The 23,120-nt window shown below is 53.8% G+C and overlaps 1 long non-coding RNA gene across 2 annotated transcripts; it reads left to right on the forward strand.

The window, feature by feature from the left end:
• Positions 1 to 530: 530 nt before the first annotated feature.
• LOC113599139 (uncharacterized) lies at positions 531 to 10,616 on the forward strand. Of its 2 annotated transcripts, XR_008290700.1 has the most exons (5): positions 531 to 901; positions 1,153 to 1,321; positions 8,712 to 8,934; positions 9,030 to 9,160; positions 9,891 to 10,616. It is a non-coding gene; the product is annotated as an uncharacterized LOC113599139 (long non-coding RNA). The 2 variants fall into 2 exon arrangements; XR_003419873.2 differs by lacking the exons at positions 8,712 to 8,934; positions 9,030 to 9,160; positions 9,891 to 10,616 and adding an exon at positions 2,460 to 2,961 and having other exon boundaries at positions 763 to 901.
• The last annotated feature ends 12,504 nt before the right edge of the window (positions 10,617 to 23,120 follow it).

Consider the following 23,120-nt stretch of genomic DNA (forward strand, 5'->3'; position numbering starts at 1 on the left):
GGACACCTTGACAGAATTGTTTGTGGAATTTGGACCCCCCCATGGTGATGGAATCCTACACTGATGGAAGCTGATCTCCATCCTCAATCACCACCGACCGTGCTTTCATTTATTCAGTGCCAGCTCTATGCCCAACACTCTGCCAACACCTTAACTCATGGCATCTCTCAACAACCCTTCAACTCCATTCCATGGATGGAGGGCGACGTTTGGAGAATTTGAGCACCTACCCAAGTTATGGTGCACAGCTGGCCCGTGACTAAGCCAGGGCCCAGACCCAGATCCTTGTGAGTTCAGACAAGAAGAAGACTGGTTATCTAGGAGTGGGGGATTAACTGCAAAGGGGCACAAAAAAGGTTCCAGAATGATGGAAATGTTCCATCTTTTGCTTGGGTGTTGGCCATATGGGTGTACACATATGTCAAAGCTTAGTGAACTATATGCCTCAGATCTTTTTTTTTTTTTTAATGTTTATTTATTTTTGAAGGAGAGAGAGACAGAGTGTGAGTGGGGGAGGGGCAGAGAGAGAGAGAGAAAGACACAGGAACTGAAGAAGCTCCTGGCTCTGAGCTGTCAGCACAGAGCCCGACGCGGGGCTCGAACTCACAAGCCATGAGATCATGACCTGAGCCGAAGTCGGACGCTTAAGTGACTGAGCCACCCAGGCGCCCCTATGCCTCAGATCTTTGTGTGTTACGGTGTTGTGTTGTACATCATCCCTTGATTGAAAACCAGCAACAGAACAGGTCTCAGATTGCCCGCATCACAATGAGATAAGCTTCCGGAAGATTCTGAAGTCTGAAAACCTGTGTGGCAGACATACAGGCTGATCGTTCAGTCTCCATCCAAACTGGGGCACTAGAGGCAGGGCAGAAGAGGTGGGCACTAAAAATAATTACAGGTGTGTATTTTTGAAGTATTTCCTTTGGGTAAGTGGGTTTTATTATATTCGTAGACCCATTGGAATTTTTTTTTAAAGAGTAGCATTTTTCATTAGAATGTTAGCATTAAAAATTTTTCCATAAAACTGCTTGTGTCCTCCCTCAAAACTGTAATTTTTTTGGTTAGTACATTTGAAATTGTTGACACTTTAAGATGTCTCCTCTCTGTCAGACCATAACATTTTTAATTGAGATGATTTTCTCTCTGCAGGTGCAGGGGTACCTGGTAAGCTCAGAGCAAATTCAGCTCTACAGAGAACATGTTCATGGCTAGTTTTTCTCCACATTGAAACGTGTAAATATTTCACCCAAATGCATTTATGGAGACTGGCTTCTTGTTTCTGTCCTGAGGAGCTTTCTTTGGCAAATACTCCGACGAGGTAAGAACTCATCAAATAAGTTACCTGTTTTGACGTTGTTCTCATACGTGATTCTCTCGAACGTTTCTTTATGTTTAGATGCAGCGAACTTGAAGATATTTTTATTTTGCTCTGTTCCAGTGCAAAATACTAATTTGCTTAATGAAAATTAGGGCTTCATTAAAAGATGCTGTCTACTAGTTGAGCTATTATTCCAAAGCACAATCATATCATTTCTTTCTTTTTTTTAATTTTGAGGGGGGAGGGGCAGAGGACGTGGGGGACAGAGAGAGAGAGAGAGAGAGAGAGAATCTCAAGCAGGCTCCGTGCTCAGCATGGGGCTCCAACCCATGCCCCTGGGATCATGACCTGAGCCGAAATCAAGAGTCGGACGCTCAACCGACCAAGCCACAGGCGCCCCAGTCATATAATTTCTAAGCCAAATCCTATATGCTGTCAGGACTTGTTTCATTTGTCACCCCCTCAACCTTGTATCGGATAAATATAGTGTCTTCCTGTTTGCAAGCTTGCTTTCAGTAACTATAATTTCCTCAAAGGCTCCAAAGCTGGAGTTTCTGTTGGCTATTGTCATTGTCGTTAAATTGTCTGATGCAACCAAAACACTCAGAGGGTTTATTTACAAAAGTTTCAGGCCATCACAGGACACTCAGATGCATTTACAAAGCTCTCCAAAAGCTCAAGCGTTCCCACAACCTTCCTCATGGCGGGCAGCAAGGCACAAACTACCACATGGAAGGTTTTATTTTTTTTTTTAATTCATTTTAATTCAGTATCTTCTTGCTATAACAGGTCGCTCTTTAGTTACTTTAACTGAGAGCACATAAATATTTGTAAGTTTGTCCGCGACACTGACATGATTTGATCTTTGACAACTTACGTGATCTGATGGTTACATCGGCTCACCTCGTTGGGCACCATTTTGAATTGTGTGTTCTCCACAACCTGCTCTTCCTTCAGATATCTGCTCCACACGTCTTTTTACTATAAGAACACGGCTTTTGTGAGGAAGCTTCCATCGCGTACACATGCGTATTATCACCACCATAAAACAAGTAGCTTTATCTGCGGGGGGGGGGGGGAACTTCCTCAGTGAATTTGCTAGTGCTTGTAAGAATCTCAGGTGCTCTGCCTCCAACAGGATGAAATTGTGAAAGTGGTATTTCTAGGTCATAAATTGCACTGAAAACGTTGAACCTTTCTTGGAGTTCACCGATTTCCCGTCTGAAGTATCTGAGCACATGGGTTAAGATTGGCTCCCTTTACCAGTTTGCCAAATCCTCCTTCTGCTGGTGGCACTGACGTATTAACAGCTAACGGCTGGCCTTCCACACGTGCACAAGAAAAATTAGAATCTGAAATGAGCCGGCTGAGTTTGGAAGGACGGAGGGTAACCTAAAAGAAAAGTCATGCCTCCAGGTGAGATGTGCAAGAGTCCTTCTGCAGCCACACGTGGTAAAATCCTGTCTTTGGGCAAAGCCTTCCTCAAGGGACCACTGAGGTTGGAGGCAGAAGCTTCTGTGTGATCCGTGTCCTTGCGAGGGCCTGTGGACAACATGAATGAGCATTTTGTGCCAACTATAGCTTCCCCGTAATTGTAATGACCTCGAGAAATTCAAACGCTTGGTTTTCGATAAACGCGTACTTTCATTATTTTAGCTCATTGCTGCCAAAGGGCTTTATGGCAAAATTTTAAAAGCATTAGCAAACAATAAAATAAGCACTTGGTTGTGTCTTTATCCCTGCAATAAAGAAAGGACCGTTTGTAGCGAGAGCGTGCCTGCTGCTCCCGGTCTGTATGCCCTACGGCAGGATGGCTGGCCTCGGCCTTCATCGGGTTTCACATACGTTCGGCTTATAATGTCCCACCGATCCCACTGACTGCCAGTTGGGGGTTTTGGGGTTTTGTGGGTGGTGGCATGGGCCACAGCACACCCGGCTGTCCACCAAGTGTGGCCCTTGCTGGGAGGCAGGAGAGGCAGACACAGAGTCTGGAAAGCGTCTCCAGAACAGTCTATCATCACGGGCGGTCTTTCAGCTTCGACCATGTGTTAACTTAAAACTGCTCACTGCAGGGGCGCCTGGGGGCTCTGTCGGCTCAGCATCCGACTTCGGCTCAGGTCACGATCTCACGGTTTGTGAGTTTAAGCCCCGCGTCGGGCTCTGTGCTGACAGCTCAGAGCCTGGAGCCTGCTTCAGATTCTGTGTCTCCCTCTCTCTCTGCCCCTCCCCTGCTCATGCTCTGTCTCAAAAATTAGTAAACATTAAAAAAAAATTTACATAAATAAAACTGCTCACTGCACACATGGAGAACACTAGCAGACAAGACTGTCCCAGAAACGAGGGACCAAAAGGTGGCACTTCCCAGACTGCACCTGCTCATTTTAACATTCACCACAATACTTGGTTAGAATGTGAAAACCCCGGCAGAAATGCCAAACTGACAAGGGCAGGGGCAGCAGGTGTAGACCGGGCCTAAGGTCACTGTTGTGGCTGGTCTTTGTACGACCCCCCAAATCCATATATTGAAATTCTAAACCCCAACGTTTCGGTATTTGGAGGTGGGACCTTTGGGAGGTAATTAGGTCATAAGGGTGGGTCCCTCATGACTGAGTGGTATCGGTGCCCTGAAACAAGAGCCCAGAGCTCTCCTTTCCCGCTTCCACCAGGAAGCCGGCTGTCACCAGATGCTGTGTGCCTCAGTCTTAGCCTCCCGGGCTCCAGAGCAGTAAATGCCAGCTGTGTTTGAGCTCCCAGCCTCTGGTGCTCTGTGGTAGTGGCCTGAGTGGGGACGCAGTCACCCTCCTGGGGGATAATCAGCCGCTCCTGCCAGGGTGTCCATGAGCCCAGGAGCCAAGAGACTTGATTTTTCTCTTCTCCTGTCCTCACTCAATGCCTCCAGACCAGGGGGTTGGCCCCGTGTCTCCCGGCGGCCACCCCACCATGGCTGAGACAGAATCTTCAGACTTTGCCTTCTCTCACGTTCACCCACCACCCTCGTGGGCACTGTGGCAGGGGCCCCGAGTCAGCATTTCAGCAAGACTTCTGTGGTTCCCGTGCCCGTGGGCACCTTCCCCCCAGCTGGCTCTCAGGCCAGTCCTGGCCCAGAGACCCCTCCCGCGGCAACTTTGTCAGGGAGTTGGGGCTGGAGGCCGTGAGCAGGCATCCCTCCGCCCCACTCACATGCACCAACACTTGCTTTCTTGACCGTGAACCAGGCCCCAGAGATGAGGCCAGTGGGACGAGACGGGGAGAGGGCTGGAACTTCCCTGGGAACCGCTTCCCGGTGTTGCCGCGTGCTTTACATCCACGATCAGACAGTTCCCACCACGGCTCCGGAAGGCAAGCGGCCCAAACTGCCTGAGGCGACAGAGGGGGTCCTCGGCCCCGCGTGGGGGTGGCCCGGGGAGCAGCCGGCCCCCGACAGGCCGGGTCCCTGAACCCAAGCCTTGTGTCCGGGGCCCCTCCCGACCGCCAGCCTCCCGCTGTGGCACCTTCTTCCCCTGGGCTCTCTGCACTGGCTCTCTCTGCCATCTGCCCCCTCTGTGGCGCACCAGATGTTGGAGCCCGGTGTCCTGGCTTGATCCGGGAGCCGTTCTTCCCGAGTTGTTCATCTTCTCCCCCTCCAACACATCATCCTCGAGGCTCGCCAGGGCACCTTCTCCATCACGGCTGCCAGAAGGGGAAAGCCCGTGGAGGGAGGGGCTCCTTTGGGAAGGTTTGAACAGAGTCGGTCTCTCTGCTCACCATCCGCCGGCCTGCAGACACGTGGCCTCCTCTACAGAAAGGGAGGCTGGAGATCTGGCAGCTCCATGTGCAAGAGGAGAGGGAGGCGGTCCCCGGGCACCAGCAGGGTCTCCTGGAGCCATGTCTCCAACCGGCGGCCTGTGTTCAGAGCCACGTAGGCTCCGGCCCTGCTCTGGGGACGGCCCTGCCTCCTTCTTGTGGGGGGAGGGGCTTGAGGACGCTGTCATCAAGACCCACGGCTTGTTCGGGGAGCCTGGTTCCCCGGGGGGGATGCCGTACAAACACCCCCACTCCCCCAGGTGTTTGCAGGTGAGCAAACTGAAGCCCAGAGGTTTTCTCTGTCTGTGCCCAGGCCACACGGCTGCTTCTCTCAGGGCAGAGCTTTGAACTCAGGTGGATCTGACTCTAGAACCCACGTCCTGTCCAGGGGACCATTCTACCCCACCTGCTCACCTCCCCTGGCTCGCTCGGAGGTTACCCCAGGCCTGGGGCAGCGTTAGCCCTGTGCGTGGAGCCCTTGGTGCCTTCCTGCCCCCACGACCAGCATCTCTGCTTATTTTTCTCCCTTCCCCCTGGGATCCTGCTCCGTCACTGCTGAGGCACGACCAGGGGACCTGAAGAAGTGAGGCTCCCTCCAGGCTCCCCTGCTCCCACGGATGAGCATGGGAGTCCCGTCTGGAGGAGGAGTGCACTCGGGGTGCTTCTGCTGCCCTGGGAGGGCCACATCCTTGCACCTGCGTAGGGCAGCCACTCACAAGGTGCTATTCTCACAACAGAAAATAAATCAATGCCTCCCCGAGGCACATTGCACGCAGACACGCATTGAGAGAGGATACAGAGCGATTTGTCCAAATTATAAACGGAGGACTTTCCAGACAGATCCGTGGCAGTGCTTTGATTCCCATGCATTCTGCGCTATGACGAGGGCAAGCCTGAAGCTCCCTCCCGTCCGTGGTCATTGGGTCTGTAAATGACCCAATAAACTGAATCACCTTATGGAAGCCTGCCCTTAATGTTTATTTGTTTATTTTGAGAAAGAGAGAGAGAGAGAAAGCAAGGGAGGGGCAGAGAGAGAAGAGAGAATCCCAAGCAGGCTCTACGCTTTTAGCGTGGAGCCCGATGCGGGGCTGGAACTCACAGACCGTGAGACCATGACCTGAGCCGAAATCAAGAGTCTGATGTATAACGATTGAGCCACCCAGGCGCCCCCAGGCTGCCTTTCATTCCAAGTGTGCTTTGATCGGGCGCCTATTATGTGCCCGACAGAGCTAAACACGCAGTCAGCGTTTTGGAGCCTGCCCAAGGGGGTCTGGGGAGAGAATGGAAGGAGCAGAATTATAGGAAGGAGGTGATCAAGTGTCTTCGGGGGACCCTCTGTCATGGGCTCCTACCACCCCTCATGTCATGTGTGTGGCCTGGGCAGTGGCCTGGGCAGATACCATTCTTCATTTGGCAAATGTTTGCTGAACATGTGTGCTCCCGGACACCTGCTTCCAGGTGTGTGTGTAGAGATACAGGATGGCTGCCCAGACCACTCTTGTAGGGGACATGTGACAGGTAAGCACAGAGCCAAGTGCCGGCTACGTGCTGGCCCCTGCTCAGGGTTGGGCAGAGGACCCTTAACCTGGCCAAGAGGGGGTGGCTAGTGGGGCTTCCTGAACAAAGCCCCCCTCCAACGTGCTGAGGCTGCAGGGGGCCCGGTGGAGAACCAGCCCCAGAAGGTGTGGGGGCGACAGGCGGAGGCTAAGGTGGGTGTGCCAGGTGGGGTCTGGGGACACATCACCCAGGGGGCTGAGAGGTCCGGGATGGGGGAGAAGACGTGGGCCACACCCCCAGGGGCAGAGGCAGAACAAACCTGAATGCGGTGATTCGGAGGCACCTGTGCAGGGCACCTGCCGTGAGGCAACCTAGTTGGGAGGGGGCTCGGGCCTGGTCGGGGATCTGCTTCTATGAACAGGTTATTTCAGGCTTAGTGACTGGAATCTGCACGGGTGGGGGCATTGTCATCAGGGGTCAAAGCGGGGCTTCTCTTATCTTTGTCTTTGGGAGTGGGGACACCAGGTCCAGCAGGGGCGGGACGAGAGCAGGGACAGCAGCCCAGCGCCTTCTCTCGGGGAGTCTGGGGGTGGACGGGGAGGAGCGGCCGGCCAGCGGGAGGGACGACAGCTTCAGCCCCCCTTCCTGCAGCCCCGGGTGCGACCCGTGTGGTCCCTGCAGGTTTGCCCGGGCTGGGCGTGCTGTCAGGGTGCGGCCAGGAGCAGCAGCAGCCGGGCCTTCCCCTGGGGCCACCGGGGGTGAGCGGCTCTGCCTGCACCAGACTCTGAGTGTTCAGTGTCCTCAGGGCTGTGCTGGGCACAGGTCAGCTTGGAAGCGCGGACCCGCTGCCCATGAGGAGGCTGGGCCGGCCCACCACCTCCAGGGACATTGAGAACGGACATTGCACCCCAAAAGCTCTGCATCTCCAAACACCGTGCACTTGGCGATGTTCCAGGGTGAGAAGTCGCTGGCTGTGGGGTGCAGGGAGACCGGCCGATGCTCACGGTGCGGGGCGCCCGCTCCAGAAGCAGGGTCAGTGGGCCGGGCGGGCCTGTCCCTACACGCGGGGGCGGTGGCCTCTCCACCTGCCGGGCCGCCAGCTCCCAGGGCTGTGTCTCAAGCCTCCTCGATGAGTTCTGAAGTATTCGTGAATACTAAATCTGAAGGGAAGGATTTTTATTGTGCCATTTCAAATTAAAATCTCTCCATTTTGTGGAATTGTCAGCTGCCGGAGGAAATAAAACTGTTTGTCGGCTTAATCATTTAAATACGACGTCTGGAGATGGGTGGCGGTGAGCGGGGGAGAGAAAGGTGCTCTGGAAACGATGGTGCCCCATAACTTCCCGTCCGAGGGCCTAACGGAACAGGCCTGCTTGGCATCGGTAAACACATCAGGCAGAGAACAGGCCCGCGGGCTTCTGGAGGGCCTGCCTGTGTGGGAGCAGGTGCGCGAGGGCAAGGGTCTCAGGCCGCTCGGCCACTGTAGCAAACGCCGCAGACCCGGGGCTTGAACCACATGTTCGCTGCCTACAGGGGAGGCCGAGAAGCTCCAAGATCAGGGGGCTGGCACGTTTGGGGCTCGGTGCGGGACCATCCCGCTGTGTCCTTACGTGGTGGAGAGAGACCCTGTCTTCTGTCTCAGCTTATAAGGGCACGAATTCCATTCACAAGGGCTCTACCCCCAGGACGTCCCACCTCTTAACACCACCGTATTGAGGACCGGGCTTTGATATACACGTTCAGGGGGACACGAGTCTGTAGCAGGTCACAAGGACGACATTCATAAGAATGTCATCCTATAGGGGCGCCTGGGTGGCCCAGTCAGTTGAGCGTCTGACTTTAGTTCAGGTCATGATCTCGCATTCTGTGGGTTCGAGCCCCGTGTCGGGCTCCGTGCTGACAGCTCAGAGCCGGGAGCCTGCTTCCGATTCTGAGGCTCCCTCTCTCTCTGCCCCCGCCTGCTGATGCTCTGTCTCTCTTTCTCTCTCTTAAAAGATAAATAAACATTTAAAAAGAAAAAAAAAAAAAAAGAACATCATCCAACAACCCCAAGAGCTAAAACCCTCTAACTCATCTGACGCAGCCACACGCATTTGCCTCTTGCTTCCAGGTGGCCCAGGGCTCAGGCTGCAGACCCCACTTGCAGGCAGAGGAAAGCAGGGTGACAGATGTCAACATGTCTGTGTCCTCAAGAGGATTGCAAAGCAGAGGGAAGAGCCTGGCCTCTAGAGATGGATCCGGACTTCGGTTCCTGTTCTCTGTTTGTCACCAGCTGTGCGACACAGGGCGCCCGGTTAAATTTGAATTGCAGATAAACCGCCAGTACTCTCTGGGTAGGTGGAGCCCGTGGAATATTTGGGATACATTTATACAGAAATATTTGTTGTCTATCTGAACTTTACATCTAACCGAGCGTCCCGTGTGTCAGCTGGCACAGGCAGGCCTCAGTTTCTCTCAACGTCTCGGGTTCCTCATCCCAGAGCAACGTCCACCTGGCAGGACAGGATGATTCCGGGCCCCACGGGTGCCGAGCCCAGTGCAGACCCCCTCAGCCAGGGGGTGAGTCTTGGGTGCCCCCCTCTCAGTGCCCCAGACACATAGGAAATAACCAGACAGCCAGGGGAGGTGACCAGCAGGCACGGGGGTGGGAGGCGGCCATTTCTGCCACTGTCAGGCCAGGCCGAGCAGAGCCCTGCTTTGGGGAGGGGAAGGGGGTCTGGCCAGGAGCAAATGGGGGCCCTGAGGATGGCTCAGGAAGTGGAGGAGACTGCCTGCAGTGTCTGGGGTGGTGACAGAGGAGCGACCTCCCTGTGGGGACGGCTTTGCTTTGGTTTTCAGAGTGGATAGGAAATGAGGGAAGCAAGGCCTTGGGGTTGCCTTGGGTGGGGCAGAACTGAGCGGAGTGAAGACAACCATGTCTGGGGAGGGTCCTGGGTCAGGGAGCGAAGGGGCACAGGAGGGGTCAGCCCAGAACCTCCAAGGTCACCAATGGTGATGTGGGGTCCCAACCTGGGACCGGAAACTCTGGTGTCATGGCCCCAGGAGTAGGCTGCCTTGGGACATGGCCCCATGATGAGGATACACCCTGAGTACGGTCGGAAGCTGTGGCTTGCTTCTCGCCCACAGACTACAGGATTCTGTGGGGGCCGTGGAGGTCCCTAATCTTTTGAGCTCAAGCTCATCGAAAGGGAGGTTATCCTGCCTGGGCCTGGCTTAATCAGGTGAAGGTTCTTCCACTAAGGACCAGGACCTTCCGGAGGTGGGAACCTTCTCTCCCGCTGGCTTTCAGGAAAGACACCGCCGTGAGTTCTACAGCTGCAAGGAACTAGACTCTTCCGACAGCTGTGGGAGTTCAGAAGAGGACCCTGCCCTCAGATGAGACCCCCAGGCCCCACTGATACCTTGAGTACAGCCTTGTGAGAGTCGCCCAGAGGACCAGCCTGGACTCCTGACCCACAGCAAGTATGAGATAACGAGCCGGTGTTATTCAGCCTGCTGGATTTGTGGTGCCTTGTTACACGGCAGAGGCAGCTAACGCACACGCCGAGTGTCCCACCCCTGCGGGCCCGTGGTGCGGGGAAGGAACCTGAGGGGTGGCCCCGCGAAATTAAGCGTCACGGGTCTGGCGTGTGGACCCCGAGTGGAGGACGGAGGCAAACCTTCCCTCAGGGCGACCAGGGGTGCGGGCTGGGCTGGAATCGGGGCCCCCCGCCCCCAAGCAGGCATGGCCCCTCTCACTCCTGCGCCCACAGGGAGCAAGACGCCCTCCAAGCACCAAGCCCTCATCTCAGGCTTGAGCAGGAGGAGCGGGAGGAGGGAGAGGGAAGTGGAAAACGGCAGAGAATGAGAAGGCAGAGGAGGGCGCAGGGAGGTGCGCGCTCTTCCCTCTGCCTGCGAGGGACCAGGGTGCCAGGGGCCTGCCGAGGACGCCCGTCGGCATAACAGTGCCAGCCCAGCCGGTGCAGCAAGACGCCGCCGACGTCCCCGGCCTTGGCTGCGGCCACACCTTCTTCCTCTGTCCCAATCAAGGATGGAATTTACACCGGGATCCGGAAGGGTCCCCCTGCCACGGCGTTTTCTCTCTAAACAAGGCGCTGCTCTTTCTTGCTCTCTGCACAGCAGGGAATTTGCATTTTTAATGCTCTGTGCTACATGTGTTGATTGAAATTATACTGATTTGCATTTTTGAGGTGGTCAGCCCCTGGAGCTCTCCTAAGCCACATTCCTTCGAGAGAAAACCGAGTCAGAGCGGAGGACCGGGGACTTGGAAGCGGCCGTCGGAGCCCTTTTTTGGGGACGGGCCACGCCGAGGGCTCTGAGGACAGTCTGCCCTCCGTGGGGAGGCTGGTGCTTGGGGCCTGGGGTTCATGTTGGCTCTCCCTCCAGGAAGGGTGTGGCTTTTACACTGGGGAGGGGTACCTGAAGTTAGCCAGACTGCTGAGGTCAGAGGACGCCGGTCCTGGGTAAGGCAAGACTGACCTCACTTCCGACACCGGCATCGGTAGCGGGAGGGATCCCAAACCACCCTTTGTGGGATAACTTGCTAGAAAGACTTGGAGCCCACTACAGTGGTGCACTCGCAGCTCTGGTCTATAGGGCAGGGGTGCGGGTGAGAACCAGCCCAGGGCAGAGGCATGTGGGACACAGTCTGGGCAGTCTCCACACATGAGGTTCACATTGTCCTCTCCCCATGGGGACAGGACACACACACACACACACACACACACACACACTGCTCACAGCCCCACGCTGTGACAACATACACCGAATGTCACCAACCAGGCATGGGGCTTTATCAGGGCCCCATGGCATGGGCACAACTGATGGATGACCGATTGGTGCCCACAGACTTCTCAGTCCCCAGGTTGGGTGACACTGTATGACCCAAGCACCCCTCCCCCATCCAGTCCTGGGCTGGTCTTGCTGACGTGGTCGTCTCCACCTTAAACAAAGACCTTCTTATCAGGATGACACAGGTCCCCTCTCAGAAGCCAAGAGCAAGGGCCAGACCACTCGTAGGTGGTAAATTCTTCACTATGTGGGCCTTTCTGGAGCCCCTGCCAAGGCCAGCCCACACCCTCCAGCTCTCTCTGAAGGACCCCAGGGCCAGCAGACAACATCTCAGGACAATCTGAGAACTAACCCTGCAGCCTGGTGAGCTGGCTGTGGGCAGAGCTGTGGGAGTCTGGTGGTGGACAGGAAGCTGAACTGGGGCAGGGGCGGTGGGGGGGGGGTGGACACCGGCCGTGACTTCTGGCCTGCACTGCCATACCTCCGCCCGCCCCCACCAGCACTGGGCTGGCCCCACCTCACCTCTCTCGTCTGGGGTCGTGCCTTGGTGGGCCCTCCCTGTTGCAGCGGTCTTGAGCCCACCCCTCCAACCCCGGTCCCTCGTTCATGGACGCTTTGAGCGGAGATGTTACTTTCCCATGGCTGCTCTAGCAAAAGCCCACAGACTGATGCATCAGCAGCACAGATTTCTTATCTTGCCGTTCCTTGCCATTCGAGAGGCCGGAGGTCCCTAAATGAATATGCAGCAGCACTGCGTGCCCTCTGGAGGCTCCAGGAGAGAAACTTTCTTGCCTTTCCAGTTTCCAGACGCTGCTGGCCTCCTCGACCGGTGGCCCCGTCTGTGCTCCTCAAAGCCAGTTGGGCAATGTCTTCCAATCTGTCTCTGGCTCTGACCCCCAGCTTCCCTCTTATGAGGACTTCTGTGATGACAGGGTCCTGACTGATGTCCCAGGACCATGCCCTCCGCCTCTGCAAAGTCCCTTAGCCACGTGAGGTCATATATTCCTAGGTCTTTGGGGTGGGGACATGGGCATATTTGAGGCCATCGCTCAGCCTCCGACAGGGGGAGATAATCTTTACATTATCTACACCTAAAAGGTACCAACGCATTATGTTACCCCTCTGACCGTCTGCTCCCCACCCCCCACCAGACGAGGTGTCTCCTGCAGGCAGGGACTTCTATTCTGCTGCAACTCCAGGTTCTACTAAGTGTGGGCACATAGTCGGGGGTCCGTCCAGAGACAGGAAGGGAAGCAATGGATCCAGGGGCACTTCCTGTATGCCTGACGTGGAGCTTCTCGAGAAAGGTCAGAAGGAAGGTAGAGAGTGGACCCCAGGGAGGGCTGAGACTTTGTTCCGTGCGGCTGGGTATATCGGCACACCCAGTCAGGATACCCGCCATGGGGGCTGGCGGGTCATACCCTGCTTCCGAGGAATGTGGACAGGTGGTCCTGGGGAGGGGCGGGCTGCCATCCATCATGTAGGTGGGTTCTCCTACTGGTGTCCTCAGGACACGGAACACAGAGCCAAGTGCTCTCTCTGGCAGTCCCACTGTCCCCCCAGGATGCTATTCTAGCCGGGAATCTGTGAGCCACAAATAAAAACATGAAGACCAGGTTCCCGGAATTCTAGGGAGGGCTCTGACTTCGGGGGTGCCCGGCCCCCTCTTATGGCCTTGTAGCAGGAAGAGACCCAATCCATACTCGGGTTTCCCAGCACTCCATCTGCACTGGAAGCTGTCCATCAGCTTGTCTCAGTTTCCAGAAGGTACGATATCATTGCTCATTGGTCACCTGCGTGAGCCCAAGGTGGGAGGGAAGCGGGGACGGCAGTGGGGAACGAACGGCTAAGTGTTCGTTCAGGACAAATAGCCATCTCCACTACTTCTCTGAGCCAGAGCCCCCATGGCCTGTCCTCCCATGGAGACCCCCGTTCCTCTGCACCCTGAGTCTCCCCTGTCCTGGAAGGTGGGCCTGCTCTCCTTGTGAGTGACTCAGACATCCTGAGCTGTTGTTTTTAAAAGTCTCCAGAGCCCAAAATAGCATCGTCTTCCTTGGGCACATAAAGGTGATTTATGAGAATTTGCCTGTTTTACAACACCGATGTCAGAACGGCAGAGTCGCGTGGAGATCCTGTCCGCGAGCAACCCTTATCCAGCTTCCCCTCTTGGTTAAACCAACTTCTTGCTCTCAGCCAGTTATTCCCAAAGTGCGGTCAAGAGCCTGGCATTTAGCAAAATCCCCGTGTGTCATATGTTTCCAGGACACATTCTTCATTTGTGATATTTAACAACAATGAAAGGAGATGTCTACTCATTGGGGGCCTCCCTAGAAATGACTTCCATTAATTTGTCACAGGGTTTTATGATGACATAGGACAGTGAGTCTGCCAGGCGGCCCAGGGGGCCTTTTCACAGAGAGGGGTGTAAACAGCCCTTCCCCAGCCTTCGCCGGAATGACCGGCCCTCCCACCTGAACACTTATCCACCGGTTTATCTCCCTGCGTAAACATCCAGACACCCAGGGCACTGCCCCTCAGCACCCTCAGTGAGCCAGGCCATGAGTGGCACTGCCATGTTGTCTCCCCATGACCCCCGAGACACCCAGTAAAGGGGAAGAACTTCCCTGGGGAGCCTGGGGGGCTCAGCCGGTTGGGCGTCCGACTTCGGCTCAGGTCACCATCTCGCAGTTTGTGAGTTCGAGCCCCGCGTCGGACTCTGTGCTGCCAGCTCGGAGTCTGGAGCTGCTTCGGATCCTGTGTCTCCCTCTCTCTCTGCCCCTCCCCCACTCATGCTCTGTTTTTCTCTCTCTCTCAAAAATAAATAAATGTAAAATTTTTTTAAAAACAAAGGGAAAGAACTTCCCCAAGAGGTGTGGACACCACCTTTGTTCACAAACGCCAGACTCCATGCTGAGGCGTGCGTGTTCCTGGCAGAGCCGGGAGGGACATTTGCAGGGAGCAGCTACTACAATTTCCACTTCAAGTCCTGCCCCAGAGGGGACAGTGGAAGGAGCAGATCATGATGATGATGATGGTGATGATGATGATGACGGTGGTTTGGGAGAAGGTGAAAGAGAGGGATGGGTTGTGGCTAGAAAAAGGACACGTGTGCTGAGGGTACACAGAGGGGAGACATGTGGTCCCACAGGGAGGCTGGGGAAACGTTGCAGAGGACGTGACATTGAACTGAGGCCTATGGGACCAGGGTGAGCTGGCCAGAGAGTACGAGCTCCAGGAGGAGGAACTCTCCAACAGGGACCACTGGCCACTGCAGAGGCCTATGGACAAGTAAGATGGGGCAGGGCTCTGGTGGGGCTGGGTGGGTGGCGGCAGGGGTGGGGGTGGTGGGGAGCGCCCAAGAACCAAGGAGGCTCCTGCATCGTGACAAGGCTCTGCATTGTATCAGAGCAAGAAGGAGCCGCTGTTGGGTTTGCAGCCAGGAAGTAACATCACCATGGCCATCATTCATGTCCCCATAACCTCGCAAGTACCTACTTTGTGCCAAACACCCTCTAACGGCCTCTGATGACTCATTTGCTGCTTAGAACTCCCAAGAGGTAGAGACTATGTTAACCTCATTTTACAGAAGCACAGAAAGGTTAAGCAACTTGCCCAAGGACACACAACTGAAATTTCCCGGTGCAAAGCCAGAGTCCGAGCCTGAGAAGTCTGGCCAGAGCCCGACCCTTGGCCGTGCCTGTCTCCTGCTGCACAGATCTGGCTTGTCCTTGCCCTTTGACGGAGAGGCCTTGGCTCCTGGGAAAGGGTGAAGGTGCAGGGGACAGAGTTGGCTGCAGAGAATTTCAGAAGCTTGGACCCCCGAGTTCTGTAGCGTGTGGGGACCTTTTGCCTCTGACATCAGAGCCTGCACCCCACTTAACAGACACATCCATTCTCAGGGACTCTGTCTTCCTACTAATCGTGCTGGTAGAAATCAGAGTCTTGTCCATCAAGAGTCTGAAAGCTCCACTCTCAAAAGATGCTTCTCATTGTACAAATGAATGGCCATCTCCTTATAAAGCTTTCTGCTTTGAAATTCTGGGATGAAAGGGCTAGAGCACCAGTGACTGGAGTGGTGGTAATAACAGCAACAATAATCATGATCACCTACTGCACGAATATTTTAGTTTTGAAGTCAGGGAGGGCTAATTAGTGCTCTCTGACTTCGTGCTCCAACCCCGTGCCACCCTCTTCCTAAAAGCTGGAATACTATCAGGCCGAGGAAAGCGACTCATGCAGAAATAGGGCTTTGGAAAATTAGTGCTCTCACCCCGAGCTTTCGCTTCCCATCCCTGGGCCTTTTGAAGATCTGGCAAAAATGCATTAATGCGACACTAGAATCCAGGACAAATTCTGTAGCAGCTCAGGGTCACATGTCTACCTTGCATTGCTGGCCTCGGGACGCCGAGATTTCCGTCCCTCAACCAAATCCAGGGAAATCTCTCACCTTGGGCAGGTCAGTAAGGGCCTCAGATGGTGGTGTGAGCGTGAAAACTCAAGGCCACCCGGACCTGGTGGGGGGACAAAGGGGAAACGTGGACCCCCATCCCCGGGAACAGTCAAGCCAATCACACAGGATGTCCTCGGCCGCACCGCCCTCCTCTCCCTGATGGCTGCCTCCACTGCCTGATGGGCACATGGGAGGCTGCCGGCCAGGCAGGCTGGGCAGTGAGAGACAGCACAAAATGCTGACATCAGTGGCCATCCTGCTGGAGCTGCAGAAAAACAAGGGAAATCTTGGCCCAAGGAGAAGGAATGGAGTCTTCCAAAGTGGGATATGATCTCCAGCCAGGAAACTCACATGGGCACGCCCTGGACAGAGCAGGCGGCATGGCCCTTCACTCTGTGCATTTCAGAATTAAGTACCCCCCTGCTCAGCCGGGTTCTGAATCTGTGTAGGGCGGCTGGAGGAGCAGGAAGCACCTGGGGAGGGCTGGGTAGACTCCACCTGGTCCTGTCCCCGTCTACTCAGACCGCTGCAGCAAACACCACTGCCTGGGGGCTCAGACAACGGACCTGTAGCTCTCACAGCTCTGGAGCTGGAGGTCCAGGATTCTGTTCCTGGCAAGAGCCCTCTTCCTGGCTTCTTGCTGGGTCCTCACATGGCAGAGGGAGCGAGTGCTGGGATCTCTTCCTTCCTTGTAGGGCGCCCATCCCATCGGGGGCCCTATCCTCATGACCTAACCAACACTAATCACCCCTCCAAGGCCCCACCTCCCAATGCCATCGCACTGGGGGTTAGTCCATAATCCCTCCTAATGATCATGAGGCAGATGCGACCATGTTGCAGGTGACGAGGAGGGGTGACGTCGCTGGCCTGAGGCCCTTGCTGCCGTTAAGTGGCTCAGCCAAGATCTGGGTCTGGCAGCTGGCTCTTAACCCCTGAGTCTCTATTTCCTTTTTCCTTAAAAGAGTTTTTTTGTTGATGATGTAAATAGCATTTCTAAATTAAAAACAAATTGCGTAGGACATCTGGATTCTCCTATCTGTGTCTTTTTTCAGCTTTATAGTTGCTTTGGTGAAATCATATGAATAAAACTGCATATATGGCCTCGGACATATATGTAGTTGGGAAACAGCCTTTTCAGACAATCGTGGGCGTCTTATTTCATACTACACTAAAATTTGACAAGTGGTAGTTTCTTAAAAGTTAGTTGCAATGAGAAATTCCATAGCCATGCCTTTTGCACTCTCTTAAGTTAAAATGTATTGGTTTATCTTACTTGGGATGACTCTTTCACCCAGGCGTGATTTTTTTATTAAGTTTTTAATTTTAATTCCAGAATAGTTAACATATAACAGCTTTATCGAGATACAATTCACATGCCGCACAATTCAGCCACTTGGTGTGCACAATTCAATGGTTTTTGATGTAGCCGCAGACATGTACAACCATCGCCACAGTGAACATCGGAACATTTTCATCACCCCCAAAATAAATTGTAGGCTTTAGCTATCCCTCTCTTATCTTCCCTCCCTTCGCCGAGCTCCTACAGCCCTAAGCAGCCAGCAAGGTGCTCTCCGTCCCTATATATTTCCCTATTCTGCACAGTTTATATCAACAAGCCTTTGTCCGGCTTCTTTCTCTAGCACAATGTTCGCAAAGTGCATCCATGTTGTAGGGTGCCCTGTGTTTCATTTTATGGCTGAGAGCTACTCCGTTGCATGGGTGAATCACACATTTGCGTATCCGCCCACTTGTTGGTGGACATTTGGGTTGTGGCCACCTTTTGGCTACTGGGATTCCTGCTGCCATGAATATGCATGTGCAAATTCCTGTGTGGACTTTCACTACTCATTCTTAAGACCCCTGGGCATTTGTATCCCGCAGGGGGGCTCTCTTTGATGCCTGGAGCTTTTGATATGGGACACACTTGATTGATTGGGTCAGCACAAAATATACAGTGCAAATTAGGACACTTTGAGGGGGAGATGGGGCCCGGTGAACAGTTACCCCAGGACGGCAACCCCAGGCAGACTGGAACGTATGGTCACCCTGCTTGCAGAGAACCCCCTTCTGCACAGTCACCTCCCCCAGATTGGCACTCAACTTTCTTAAATCCTACGCACATGAGGCTTGCTGCCCCCTTCCCGTTTTCAAGCAGGCTTTAATAGTGGATGCCCCAATTGGAGAGTTTGACAACTTGTCCCCTCTGAGTGTTTGGGGCTTGAGATTTGACCCGGGGAATCTGGGCAGGGTGAGTGCCCGATCTCCCCAGCCCCTAGTCCCAAGTCCAGGTTCCAAGGGGATGTTTGTCCGGTCTATGCTTTCTGGAACTCACTAGAATGGAAGAGAGAGTGTCCTGAGCAGCGACCTCACTTGTCTGATTCAGCAGCCACAGCATGCATTTTGGCTAAGTGAGCGGACGGATTTAAGAATGACTGACCCTAAACTGCTGGGCACTCTGCCTGAAGGGAGGCTGACCCAACTGTGCGTGCGTCATCCTCTTCTCACCCGGCTCTCAGGGCACAGCTGGAGGGACACCCCCCACGGCACTTAGCAGATTCGTGTCTGCAGTAGGCGGGCACTCGATTCCCGTTGAGTGAGGTATCACGCTCACGGACACGCGTGGAGGTATAGCACCTGCTTTCCACCAGTATTATTCTGCTGACTCTCTTCTGCGACCTGGACACCACCCCTCCCCAGCAATTCACAGGGTCACGTGCTCCTTCAGGACGCAAATCTAGGAACGTGCTTACGGGCTCGAACCCCTGAGAGCAGACAGAGCTTAGGAGGGGGTGGTGCTCAGTGTTAGACAGCAGCCAGCCGGTGACCTTCAGGAAGTTGTCAATGGACAGTCAGGCATTCGGGTCCTGTGTATGTGTTTATCGTCCGAATTCCTCCCTGAGCTGTAAGTCCTGTAAGGGCAGAGATCAGATGTGTTTATCCTACCACAGTACAGCTGGCACCTGGGACCCAGCACCGTAAATGCTCGTTGCATGAAGGAAAGGTGAATAAGTAGTCGATGTCTGTATTCAGACGGGCATCAATGTCACTGACCGCGGGCTGCTTCCTAATAATGGTAACCGTGAGCACATCTAACACACAGGAGCCTTCCACCGTTCGTCTAATTTAGTCTTCCGAGGCACACCCCTTTACGTCCTACTTTCAGGATGTGAGGACCAGTCAGGGGAGTGATATAGCTGGTCTGCCGTCATGCAGCTGGGACGTGGTGGAGGCAGGACTTGGATTTACTTGTTTCTTAAAAAGCAAGCAAGCAAACAAACAAACAGACACCCCGTGTTCTTCTGTCTCCCACATGCTCCCTCTTGTTGGATACAAATGTCCACCCTGATTTTGTGGATCTCTGCGGTGGGTGAGTGGGACGGGGGTGCCGGGGGTGTTGTGGGGAGGAATTCTAGTACAGTTGCTCCGAGAAAAGATATCCTGGATTGCTACCGTCGCTTTATATAGCTGGGAGAAATGAAACTTCTCAAGCTCATTTGGGAAGCCGTGGGCCTGATTCAGCTTTTAAACACCTGCTCCAGGCCAGGCAGATCTGTGCTGCCTTCACCAGAGCCTTTTGTTGGCTCCCATAACAAAGGAAAACTCCAGGGCACCAGACATCAAGCCCAGAGCCAGGAGTCACTGTCTCCCGGGAGATTCGGTGTTTGCCTGCCCTCTCGGTGAAGACCTCAGAAACCCGAGAACAAAAAGCCGAGGAATCCTCAGCCCCACCCCAACCCCCACCCCGGGTCAGAACTCAGCCGAAGATGCACGTTGGCACTGGTGAAATAAGCACGGGTCAGGACGTGCCGTGGGCGATGTGAAACCCACGCGGCATGTCTGTGTAGCCTGCTGGTTCCAGGTCCCTGCCCCCCTCTTTGACTATACCATTGAGTGGGGGTCGTAAAATCCCTCCCTGACCAAGAAGAAGCTTAGCCTGTGCCCAGGATTTCCCAGCCTTGTGGGGAAACACTGACCTGTTCCATTACATTTGCCCAAAAGCTACAGAAAACTGGAATAAACTATAGCTTGACCTGAGCCTGGTTTCTATTTCTTACCTACGAGAAAGTCTGTGGGGAGGCTCATATGGAAACCCACGATGCCTCGGGGGCCCAGACTACTGCTACCCATTCATTCTGGCATTCTCGGCTTGTAGCTTCCACGCACACACCTGTCGCCTCGGCTTTATAACGTGGCTACTGCATCACCGGCATCCCATCTGTGTGCCAGGCGGGAATGAGGAGAAGACGGAAAGCAAAAGGTACGTGCTCAAGGATGAGCCCTCCCCCGAAGAGCTTTGCGGGAAGTCCCATGAATCCACGTCTGCCTACGCATCGCTGGCCAGAAGTGCGTCACAGGCCGCCCTAGTACAAGAGAGGCTGGGACGTATAAACTTGTGGCCTGGCACATTTGTCAACACCCCACCCCCAACCTCCACCATAAGTTCCACTAACAAGGATGAAGAGGAGAGAGGATAGTGGCGAGTCAGCTAACAGCGTATAGCTGCCGCCACATTCTCTAGAGGGCTGAATGGTGAATATTTCATAAAAGCGCATTTTAAAGGTGAGCTTCCAGGGCTGGCTATACTGTATAGAAGAAAACAATGACCCAGGGTTTTGGGGCCTTGAATCCTTGTTGCTTATCAGGGGTTCTGCTTTTTGACACATTCAGAAAGTGGGGAATAAAATGGAGAAGTGGTTTTGCCCGGAGCGGCCTCCATGTGACACACTAAATAGAGCCTTGGCTTTGAACAGGCCCAGGCTGGGTCACGGAGTCATCCCTTCCCTGCTGGGTGATCTTGGACAATCCTCTTTGAACTACTTATATGTACATGTGATGGTGAGTAGGTCTGATGTTTAGGCAGCGTGCTCAAATATTACAATATTATAATACTGAAATGGCTTTGTGCCAGTTGGAAACGGCCTCTGCACTCTCCCTGCAACACCCCACGTTCCTTCGGCACCTCACCCCCAGGACTGCTGCTTGGCTCCGTGGCCATAGCCAGCCTCCGGTCCAGTGCTCAAGCTGCATGGTGCTTAATATTTTAAATGTTAGTCTCAGCTAGAATGATATTATCAACCTCTCCGCATTGTTGTGGAGGTTAAATGAAGTTAGAAATGTAGAATTCATCATGGTGGCTGATGCTTATAGACTGGGGTGAATCTCAGGCCACACTGGAGCAAGCCAGCTGGGTATTTGCTCTGCATCAGGGCACTCAATAAGTGATGTGTCTTCCTCCCTCCTTGGCATGTTCCGGAAGCCTCTTCAAGCCTGAGGATAACAGCTTAGACAAGGCATCATTAGAGGAAGTGGCTTTTCTGCTCGATTACTCTCTGGATTGGCTGTGAGCAGCTCCAACGTCACCTGAGCTGCTACTTGAGGAAGATGGGGTCCAATGAACATTGGTTAGAAAAGGAGGCCATAGAAGGGTCAGGTGCTTTTTGGTGCTAAGAAAGGGTCTGTCCGTAGATCCAGAGCACCAATAAAATTCTTAAAGATGCTGCTACTGCTGCTGTTGATGACGATGATGATAATGGTGAGTGACTATGGTGGGGGCGATGATGATGATGGTGATGATGGTGGTGACGATGGTGATGATGATGGTGACATGGTGGTGATGGTGATGATGATGGTGGTGATGATGATGATGATGATGGTGATGATGATGGTGGTGGTGATGATGTGATGATGACAATGGTGACGATGGCGACGATGGTGATGGTGACGATGGTGATGATGGTGGTCACTATGATGCTGATGATAATGGTGGTGATAGTGGTGGTTGTGGTGATTATGGTGATGATGATGGTGACAATGATGGTGGTGATGGTGATAATGATGATGGTGATGATGATGATGGTGATGATGATGGTCACTATGATGTTGATGATAATGGTGGTGATAGTGGTGGTTGTGGTGATTATGGTGATGATGATGGTGACGATGGTGATTTTTCTTGACAAGTCACAACTCCTCCCTCTAGATAGAAGTATAGCCTCAGAAGAGGCATTATCTGGTTATCTCTACAGCTAGGGGTAAGCAAATCACCCCCACCACCAGTTGTAGTTGACAAGTGTCTGTCTCTGTGTTTCTAGCATCAGTCAGGTGCCCGACCCTTGGACAGGTAGTGTAATCTAGTCCCCAGTCCTCTCAGCCTTGACAGACAAAAGCTATCTAGAGTTGGGAGATAGAAAAGGTGTGCAGACTCAGGATGCCTTCCAGAAAACACCCTCCTTCCTTTGAACAGATTCTGGCATTGTTGAATTTAGGGGCTCAGTGAAATTGAAATGCAAGCTATCTTCTTGAATCATTGACATCTACTGGTAAACTTAGTAGATTGCAGGAGTGTCCCAAGTGGTGCCTGTCCCTCCCTGTGTGAGGGTAATGTTTCCTCAGCCTACCCATGTCAGCCCAGCCGTGTTACTTGCCTCGACCAGTGAAATGTGCACAGAAGTGACATGTGTTCCTTCCCAGCAGCAGTTTTAAAGGGCCACCATGAAGTTCCACCATGACTCCGTGCCTTGTGTTATGGGACTAGGGACGTCCAGGTAAGGGCAGCTCCTTCAGGTTGGGTCCCAGAATGAAAACAATGTGCAGCAAAGCTGGTGGCGGCTGTTGGTGGTCGTGAGCAAGAGTGAGAGATTGATCTTTGTTGGGTTCAGCCATGGAGCTCTGGGGGTTGTCTGTTGATACAACCTAATCGAGTCGCAGCTGACTGATGCGGTTTATGAATCAATCTGGAAAGGACATCAATAGTTGAGACACACCGGCATCCAGCTTTGCCTTCTCTGCCTGGAGCCCAGGGTCTCTGGCAGTAACAGCAACCGCTCTCGGGTCAGACCTTCTTTCCTGAGCAGTTGTCCCCATTTAAGGAGCTCTCCAGCCAGGCATGCTTGTTTCCAGGCTGCTGCATCCACTGGTCCCTTTTGTACATGCTTGGTACTCATTCAACGAGGTGAATGAATTCTCTCATCCTCCTCGCAGGGGTCAGACTTTTGGGGACCAGCGAGAGACTCACCCCCTGCAAAACCAAAGGTCTTTTCTCCCATGTCCCTCATCTCCCCCTCCCTTCTTTTTTAAGATCCAAATGAGCCCCATCCTGAGTACTTTGTGAGGTCTAGTCCCTCTTCCCTCCCCCTCCCAAAGCCCAGTGTCTCCTGGAGTGTGAGAGAGGAAGGGGATCCTCATATCTTCTGGCTTCTCCAGACACTGTTGCCTCTTCCCCACCCTAACCTGCCCCACAACAGAGACCACCCCTTCCATCACTACCCCCCCCCCCCC

This window comes from Acinonyx jubatus, chromosome C1, assembly GCF_027475565.1.
Source record: "Acinonyx jubatus isolate Ajub_Pintada_27869175 chromosome C1, VMU_Ajub_asm_v1.0, whole genome shotgun sequence".
Classification (NCBI taxonomy): Eukaryota; Metazoa; Chordata; class Mammalia; order Carnivora; family Felidae; genus Acinonyx; species Acinonyx jubatus.